Genomic DNA, 9,699 nt, shown 5'->3' on the forward strand with positions numbered 1-9,699 from the left:
TGGAGTGAGAAGACAGCTTTGGACCTGGTGTGCACCGTTGAATAGACTACCAGCACACCTTTGAGGTATGAAAATTGGCCTCTTGGATGACTTGCAACAAACCAGCCTCAGCCTGTAAAAAATGGAACAGGTCTTTGTTTTAACCCAAAGCTACACACACAATTTACCAGAGGAACTTAGCAGGTGAGTAGCATCAGACTTGAGACTGAAACATTACTTATTTATTCCTCTCCGTAGAACCTGCTGAGTGCCTCCAGTATTTTGTGTGTCTTGCTCTGGATTTTGAGCATCTGCAGAATATCTTGTTTTTGTTTTAACAGAGCCATTCATAAAGATCACAGCTGACTTTCCTTTATTAATCCCAAATGTCATTATTCCCATTGTAACAAAAATATCTATCTTGAATATCTTTAGCAATTAAGGCTCCACAGCCTGTGTGAATAGAGAAATTTGTTGACTTAATGCATATTTAGGTGAAGAAAATACTTCTCTCTGTCCAGATTGGCCACTCCTTATTGTGAGACTATGATCCCTGGTTTGAGCCATTCATGTCAGTGGAAAATAACCTCCCTGCATCTACCCCCTCAAGGAAGTTGTACATTTTGGTGAGACTCCCTGGCCAGTCTACTTAATCTCTCCTCATAGGACATTTCCCCACCCCTTCCCAGAGATCAGTCTGCACTCCTTTGAAGGGAGACTAGTCCTGTCTCCACTATTCAATAGTTCCATTTAATATCAGAGGAATGTATAGAACATAGAATAGTACAGCACATACAGGCCCTTCGGCCCACAATGTTGTGCTGACCCTCAAACCCTGCCTCCCATAAAAGCCCCCACCTTAGATTCCTCCATATACAATATACTGTACATCCTGAAATTCTTTTCCTTCACAGACATCCACAAAAACGGAAGAGAATGAATGACAGTTAAAACAGAACCCCAAAGCCCCACCTACTCCTCCCTCCTATGCACAAGCAAATCAATGACCACTCCGCAAAAAAGCATTAGTGCCCTCCACCCACCAATAGCAAAGCCCCCAAGACCATAATCTGCAGTACAAAAACTAATTGTTCACCCGATAGTTCAACATACCACAGGCTCGCTCTCTCCCACTCTCCCTAATAAAGGGAAAAAGAGATGTCCCCTTTCACACTGAGAGGGGAGACATAACAAAACAACTCAATGATTTATGATGACCTGAGAAATGGCAACAATCTCTCACCCACCAACGAATGTGAGAGAGCACAACTTGGCAAGTACGCAGTCCCTGACAGCTGATCTGTTCCCAATGTTCCATTCTCTTCTGCAACACTTCAGTTGGCAACACTGGCTTGGAATCAGAAAACCTCAGAACCCAGAAGGTGAGCTCGTCTTCTAGTCTGTGTCCTTGGGATAACGAAAAGCTGACGGCAGTGAACCCCTGGGAGCAGATTCCACTAACTGCAAAAAAAACAAGTTTGAGTGTAACTCCAGATCAGGGTCTTCAACAGAACCCCATCCTTCCTGAAAGGGAAAAGGAGAGACATAATGGTAGAAATGAAGCTGTTTTTGTAGATGCACATGAAGGATCGCAGTTTAGCAACATCAGGACTCCGTGTCCGTCGATGTCGTTCAGATGGTGGGACCCACCAGGCCCAATACGATTCCAGTAAGATATCCTTACTCTTGCATTCATCCCTTGCAGAAATGGCCAGCATACACTCTGTGGCCACTTTATTAGGAACATCTGTACACCTTATTAATGCAAATATCTAATTAGCCAATCATGTGGCAGGAACTCAAAATGGTCAAGAGGTTCCATCGTTGTTCAAACCAAACATCAGAATGGGGAGGAAATGTGATCTAAGTGACTTTGACAGTGGAATGATTGCTGGATCCAGACATGCTGGTTTGTTTATCTCAGAAACTGCCAATCTCCTGTAATTTTGGTGCACAATAGTCTCTTGAGTTCACAAAAAAGGTGCAAAAAATGTTTTTTTAAATCCAGTGAGTGACAGTTCTGCAGGAGAAAACACATTGTTAATAAGGAAGGCCTAAGGAGAATGGCCAGACTGGTTCAAGCTGACAGGAATGCAACATTAACTCAAATAGCCACACATTACCACAATGGTGTTCAGAAAAGTATCTTTCAACACACAACACATTAAACCTTGAAGTGTTTGGGCTACAGCAGAAGACCACGTTGGGTTCCACTGTTGTACCTAATAAGGTAGCCACTGAGTATATGTCTGTCTTCCAAACTTCATGCTGTTACTTACATGGTAGTTTCTAGCAAGTCGTAAAAGAAACAGCCAATTTCCTCTGAACATCATTCAATTGCTCACCATTTAAAAATATGGGAGAAAGCAGACCAGAAGAAATTTATGTTGAATATCTGCCTCAAGAACGGAGAAAATAGGTGAATGAAGGATTCCAAAACAGTAAGATTTCTCGTTCCAGTTCCCACAGATTGTATCTTGAATAAAAATCATTTGCATTTGGAATATCCCCATTACAATTATCAAAACGTCAACCTACTTTATTGACTGATGACAGCAATGTTCCAAACAATTCCTTTTACTAGGTATCAGAGTATGTGTATTAATCCAACAGCAGCAAAATAGGGGTGTGTTACACTCAGAAATGATGAGTCGTATTCAGCAAGTAATCATGTGCCCATCTGTTTTGTAATGGCTAAAACACTTTTATGATGAGCAATTAAATAAAATGTACAAGCAATTAACAATTTGCCCGTGACTAATTCAACTTTTAGAAGTGAGAAGGTGGCAGTTAGTCAAATTCTGCCTGGTCTGTGACCTGCCTCCATGTTCTCTCAAGAATCCTAACTATTGACAGATTTTGAGGCGGTCCCTCAGGGTTGACAATTCACTTTCAGACCAGATCTTTTTCTTAGGTTGGGTGAGTCCAGAACGAGAAATTATGGATTTAGGGTGAAAGGCAAAATATTCAAGGGGAACTCCTTCTCTCAGAGGATGGTGCAATTGCAGAACCAACTGCCAATGTAAGTGGGAACATTTCTAAAGATTAGCTTTGTCACATGTACATTCAAGCATGCAGTGAAAATGTTTGCGTCAAGTCAAATCAGGGTGGCTTGTGCCGGTAGGAGTCGCCATGCTTCCAGCGGCAACGTAGGATTCCACAACTCACCAACCCTAACCTCAACCTTTGGAATGTGGGAGGAAACCACAGCACCCAGAGGAAACCCACGCGATCATGGTGAAAACATACAAACTTCTTACAACCTTGAGAATTGTAACCCGATCTTACAGCTGTCAACCTAAAGTGATGCACTAAGCTCTATTCTACCATAGAACATAAAATAGTACAGCACAGTACAGGCCCTTCAGCCCACAATGTTGTACCAAAACTCAAACCCTGCCTCCCATATAAGCTCCCACCTTAAATTCCTCCATATACCTGTCTAGTAGTCTCTTAAAGTTCACTAGTGTATCTGCCTCCACCACTGACTCAGGCAGTGCAGTCCACGCACCAACCACTCTGAGTAAAAAAACCTTCCTCTAATATCCCCCTTGAACTTCCCACCCCTTACCTTAAAGCCATGTCCTCTTGTATTGAGCAGTGGTGCCCTGGGGAAGAGGCGCTCGCTATCCACTCTATTCCTCTTATTATCTTGTACACCTCTATCATGTCTCCTCTCATCCTCCTTCTCTCCAAAGAGTAAAGCCCTAGCTCCCTTAATTTCTGATCATAATGCATACTCTCTAAACCAGGCAGCATCCTGGTAAATCTCCTCTGTACCCTTTCCAATGCTTCCACATCCTTCCTATAGTGAGGCGACCAGAACTGGACACAGTACTCCAAGTGTGGCCTAACCAGAGTTTTATAGAGCTGCATCATTACATCGCGACTCTTAAACTCTATCCCTCGCTTTATGAAGGCTAACACCTCATAAGCTTTCTTAACTACCCCATCCACCTGTGAGGCAACTTTCAGGGATCTGTGGACATGTACCCCCAGATCCCTCTGCTCCTCCACACTACCAAGTATCCTGCCATTTACTTTGTACTCCCCTTGTAGTTTGTCCTTCCAAAGTGTACCACCTCACACTTCCCCGGGTTGAACTCCATCTGCCACTTCTCAGCCCACTTCTGCATCCTATCAATGTCTCTCTGCAATCTTTGATAATCCTCTACACCATCTACAACACCACCAACTTTTGTGTCATCTGCAAACTTGCCAACCCACCCTTCTACCCCCACATCCAGGTTGTTAATAAAAATCACGAAAAGTAGAGTTCCCAGAACAGATCCTTGTGGGACACCACTCGTCACAATTCTCCAGTCTGAATGTACTCCCTCCACCATGACCCTCTGCCTTCTGCAGGCAAGCCAATTCTGAATCCACCTGGCCAAATTTCCCTGGATCCCATGCCTTCTGACTTTCTGTATAAGCCTACCATGTGGAACCTTGTCAAATGCCTTACTAAAATCCATATAGATCACATCCACTGCACTACCCTCATCTATATGCCTTGTCACCTCCTCAAAGAACTCTATCAGGCTTGTTAGACACGATCTGCCCTTCACAAAGCCATGCTGACTGTCCCTGATCAGACCATGATTCTCTAAATGCCCAGAGATCCTATCTCTAAGAATCTTTTCCAACAGCTTTCCCACCACAGACGTAAGGCTCACTGGTCTATAATTACCCTGACTATCCCTACTACCTTTTTTTGAATGAGGGGACAACATTCGCTTCCCTCCAATCCTCTGGTACCATTCCTGTAGACAATGAGGGCATAAAGATCCTAGCCAGAGGCTCAGCAATCTCTTCCCTCGCCTCATGGAGCAGCCTGGGGAATATTCCGTCAGGCCCCGGGGACTTATCTGTCCTAATGTATTTTAATAACTCCAACACCTCCTCTCCCTTAATATCAACATGCTCCAGAACATCAACCTCACTCATATTGTCCTCATCATCATCAAGTTCCCTTTCATTGGTGAATACCGAAGAGAAGTATTCATTAAGGACCTCGCTCACTTCCACAGCCTCCAGGTACACCTTCCCACCTTTATCTCTAATCGGTCCTACCTTCACTCCTGTCATCCTTTTTTTCTTCATAAAATTGAAGAATGCCTTGGGGTTTTCCTTTACCCTACTTGCCAAGGCCTTCTCATGCGCCCTTCTTGCTCTTCCCAGCCCCTTCTTAAGCTCCTTTCTTGCTTCCCTATATTCCTTAATAGACCCATCTGATCCTTGCATCCTAAACCTCATGTATGCTGCCTTCTTCCACCTGACTAGATTTTCCACCGCACTTGTCACCCATGGTTCCTTCACCCTACCATTCTTTATCTTCCTCACATGCACAAATTTATCCCTAACATCCTGCAAGAGATCTCTAAACATCAACCACATGTCCATAGTACATTTCCCTGCAAAAACATCATCCCAATTCACAACCGCAAGTTCTGGCCTTATAGCCTCATAATTTGCCCTTCCCCAATTAAAAATTTTCCTGTCCCCTCTGATTCTATCCTTTTCCATGATAATACTAAAGGCCATTCTAATGCTACCATGCTGCCCTATTTACAAAAGTTTGGATAGCTACATAAATGAGAGGGATATGAAAGGCTATGCTATAGGTAGATTGCCTAGGCAGGCAAATAGATGGGCTTGAGGGGTCTTTCTGTTCTATGATAGCTGATGTAGTCCATGTGAGTTCAGGTCTCTGCCACAGGTGGGGCAAGAGAAGGCTAGTGAACCAAGTAGCATGAGAGCAGACGTGCTCCTTCAGCTATGTGCATTGGTCTTCCCCACACACACACGCACGCACGCACACACACACTGTAAATAAAAGACTCTTAATGTCCTCGGTGACATCCTAGATACTGCTGCTCCATTGTGATTAATCATAGGCCAACGATTCAGGTTAGATTAGTGTATCATCATATTCACCAAGGTGCAAAGAAATTCCATGCTCATGAAGGTCACAAAGTAAATACTGTACCTGGCAGTCATAGATTCTATATACAAGAAAGAATATGTTGGCATTGGAGAGGGTCCAGTGGAGGTTTACAAGAATTATCCCAAAAATGAAAGGGTTAATTGAAAGGTGTGGTGATGGCTCCGGCCTCTACTCACTCAAGTTCAGAAGAATGAGGGGAGATTTTATTGAAATCTGCTAAATACTGAAAAGCCTTCAAAGAATGGATGTGGAGAGAATGTTCTAATAATGGGGGAGTCTAAGCAAAGGTTGATACAGTAGGTTCTTGATTAGTAAGCGTCAAAAGTTACCGTAAGACATAGGAGCAGAATTGGACCATTTAATCATTATTGACTTATTTTCCCTCTCAACTTCATTCCCCGACTTCTCCCTGTAACCTACTTATCAACCTTTGCTTTAAATATATCTAATGAGTTGGCTTTCACTGCCATCTGTGGCAATGAATTCCACAGACTCGCCACCCTCTGGCTAAAGAAAGTCCTCATTTAACTCTGTTCTAAAAGGACATGCTTGTACTCTGAGGCTGTGCCTTCTGGCGCTACTCTCCTATAGTTACAAGAAGTAGGGAATCAGATTGAGAGGGAAAATAAATCCACCGTGACCAAATGGTAGGACAATTTGATGGGCTGAATGGCCTAATTCTGCTCCTGTTTTTGATAGTCTTAATACATAGAGCAACAAGTAAAAGCAACAGAATACAGCAAGGTGGTACAAAAGGAAATGAAGTGATAATAATGGAAGAGATAGTATTAATGGTTTGTGAACATGCCAGTACCACTGAAAAAAAAATGGTTGGTTCAGAAGTGTGGCAGCAGTTGGGAAGAAGCCCTTCTTCTGCCATCCTGTATCTTCTCCCAGAAGGTAGAAGAGAGGAAAGTGTGTGGCAGGGTTGTAGGCATCATTGATTCCCAGTAAGATACTATTTTTCAAGGACACTGGAAATCTTGAAGTATTACAGATCTCATAGCTAGGTATTCAGCTTGTGTTCTGATCACCCCATTACAGGAAGGATGAGGCTTTGGAGAAGGTGCAGAAAAGGTTTACTGGAATGCTGCATGGATTAGAGGGCATGAACAAGGTTGGACAAACTTGCCTTGGAGTGTCAAAGGCTAGGTGGAGATCTGATAGAGGTTTATAAAATTAAGAGAAGAATAGATAAGGCAGACAGATGGAATCATTTCCCCTGGGTGGAAATGTCAAATACTAGAGACATAAGATGAGAGGGAGAAACTTTAAAGGAAATATGTTGGGCAATTATTTTTTTTTAAACAGAAAGGTTGTAGTTGCCTGGAACAGTAATAGAACTGGATATGATAGCAGGCTTTTAGACCATAAGACATAGGCCATTCCACCATGACTGATTTATGTGAATATGCAGGGATGGAGGACCATGCATCATATCCAGACAGAAGAGATTTAGTTTAATTTGGCATTGTGTTCAGCACAGACAAGGTGGGCCAAAAGGCTTCTCCTGAACTGAACTGTTCAATGTAATTGAATTGGCATCAATTCTGATTTTTGGAGAGAGTTTCCAATGTTTAACACCCTTTGTATTCTGCTCCTATGTCTTATGGTTTTATGCATAGAAGGTAAAGAGCCCTTCAGCCCACCAAATCAGTATCAACCACTAATGACACTAATTCCATTTTGTTCTCCACATTCAAACCATCTCCACCCCCTCACCCTGCCTCAGATTCTAGGACCCCCATTAGGGATAATTTAGACCATGAGACATAGGACCAGAATCAGACCAATCAGCCCATCAAATCTGCTCCTCAATTTTATCATGGCTGATTTATTTTCCCCCTCAAGCCTATTCTTCTGCCTTCTCCCCACAACCTTTCATGCTCCAATGAATCAAGAAGCTAGCAATCTCTGCTTTAAATATATCCAGTGACTTAGCTTCCACAGCCATCTGTACCAATGAATTCTACAGATTCTCTACCCTGTGGCTAAAGAAATTCCTTCTCATTTATGTTCAAAATGGGCATCCCTCCATTCTGATTCTGTGCCCTCTGGTCCTAAACATTCTCTTTACATCCACTGTATATAGGCTTTTCAGCATTTGATAGGTTTCAATGTGCTCCACCTACATTCTTCTAAATTCCAGTGAATACATGCCCAGAGCTATCAAGTACTACTCAACCATTAACCTTTTCATTCCCGTAATCATTCTCGTGATCCTCTTCTTGACTCTCTCTAATTCCAGCACATCTTTTCTCAGACAAGGGGCCCAAAACTGCTCTCAACACCGCAAGTGTGATCTGGCCTATGACTTATAAAGCCTCAGCATTACATGCTTGTTTTTATATCCTTGTTCTCTTTACATGAATGCTATTATTGCATTTGCCTTCCTCACCACTTACTCAACCTGCAAGTTAATCTTTAAGAAACCCTGCACAAGGACTCCCAAGTCCCTTTGTGCTTCTGATTTTTGAAATTTATCACAGGTAGGTCGGGTTGTAAAGAAAGCTTTTGCCACATAGGCTTTCATAAATGGAAGTACTGAGTACAGAAGATGGGATGTTATGTTAAAGTTATGTAAGTCTTTGGTGAGGCTTATTTTGGAATATTGAATGCAGTTTTGGTCACCCACCTAGAGGAAAGATGTAAATAAGATTGAAAAAGTACAGAGAAAATTTACAAGGATGTTGCTGAGACTGGAGAACCTGAGCTTTCAGGAAAGATTGAATAGGTTAGGACTTCATTCCTTGGAACATAGATGATTGTTGGGGGGAGGGAGATTTGATAGAGGTGTCCAAAATCATGAGGGGTATAGATAGGGTAAATACAAGCAGGCTTTTTCCACTGAGGTTGGGTGGGACTACAACCAGAGGTCTGGGGTTAAGGGTGAAAGATGAAATGTTTAAGGGGAACATGAGGGAAAACGTCTTCATTCAGAGGGTCAGGAGAATGTGGAATGAGCTGCCAGTGCAAGTGGTGCATGCGAATTTGATTTCAATGTTTAAGAGAAGTTTGGATAGGTACATGGATGGTAGGGGTAGGGAGGGCTATGGTCCAGGTGCAGGTCGATGGGACTAGGCAGTTTAAATGGTCTTGCACAGACTAGATGGGCCGAATGGCCTGTTTCTATGCTGTACTATGACTCAATGTCTCTATTTAGAATATAGTCCATGCCTTTATTCCTTCTACCAAAGTGTATCACTATATGCTTAACTACCTGCCACTCTTTTGTCCATTCTCCCAATCCATGCAAATCCTTCTGCAGACTCCCTTCTTCCTCAACACTACCTGCCCATCCATTTATTTTCATATCATCTGCAAACCTGGCCACAAAGCCATCAATTCCATTATCCAAACCATTGGCATATCTCGTGAAAAGAAGCAGTCCCAATACCACTGGTCATGGGCAACCAACCAGAAAAGGCTCCCTTTATTCCCAATCTTGCCTCCTGCCAGTCAGCAAATCTTCCATCCATGCTGGTATCTTTCCTGTAGTACCATGGGCTCTTGTTAAGCAGCCTCATGTGTGGCACTCTGTCAAAGGTCTATTGAAAATCCAAGTTAACAACACCCACTGACTCTCCTTTGTGTGTCCTGTCTGTTTTTTCTTCAAAGAATTTCAGCAGGTTGGTCAGCCAAGATTTCCCCTTAAGGAAACCATGACGAATTTGGCTAAATGCTTCCAAGTACCCCAAACCCTCATCTTTAGTAATGGACTCCAACATCTTCCCAACTGCTGAAATCAGGCTAACTGGCCTATAATTTCCTTT

The sequence above is a fragment of the Mobula hypostoma genome, chromosome 6 (genome assembly GCF_963921235.1).
Source record: "Mobula hypostoma chromosome 6, sMobHyp1.1, whole genome shotgun sequence".
Lineage (NCBI taxonomy): Eukaryota > Metazoa > Chordata > Chondrichthyes > Myliobatiformes > Myliobatidae > Mobula > Mobula hypostoma.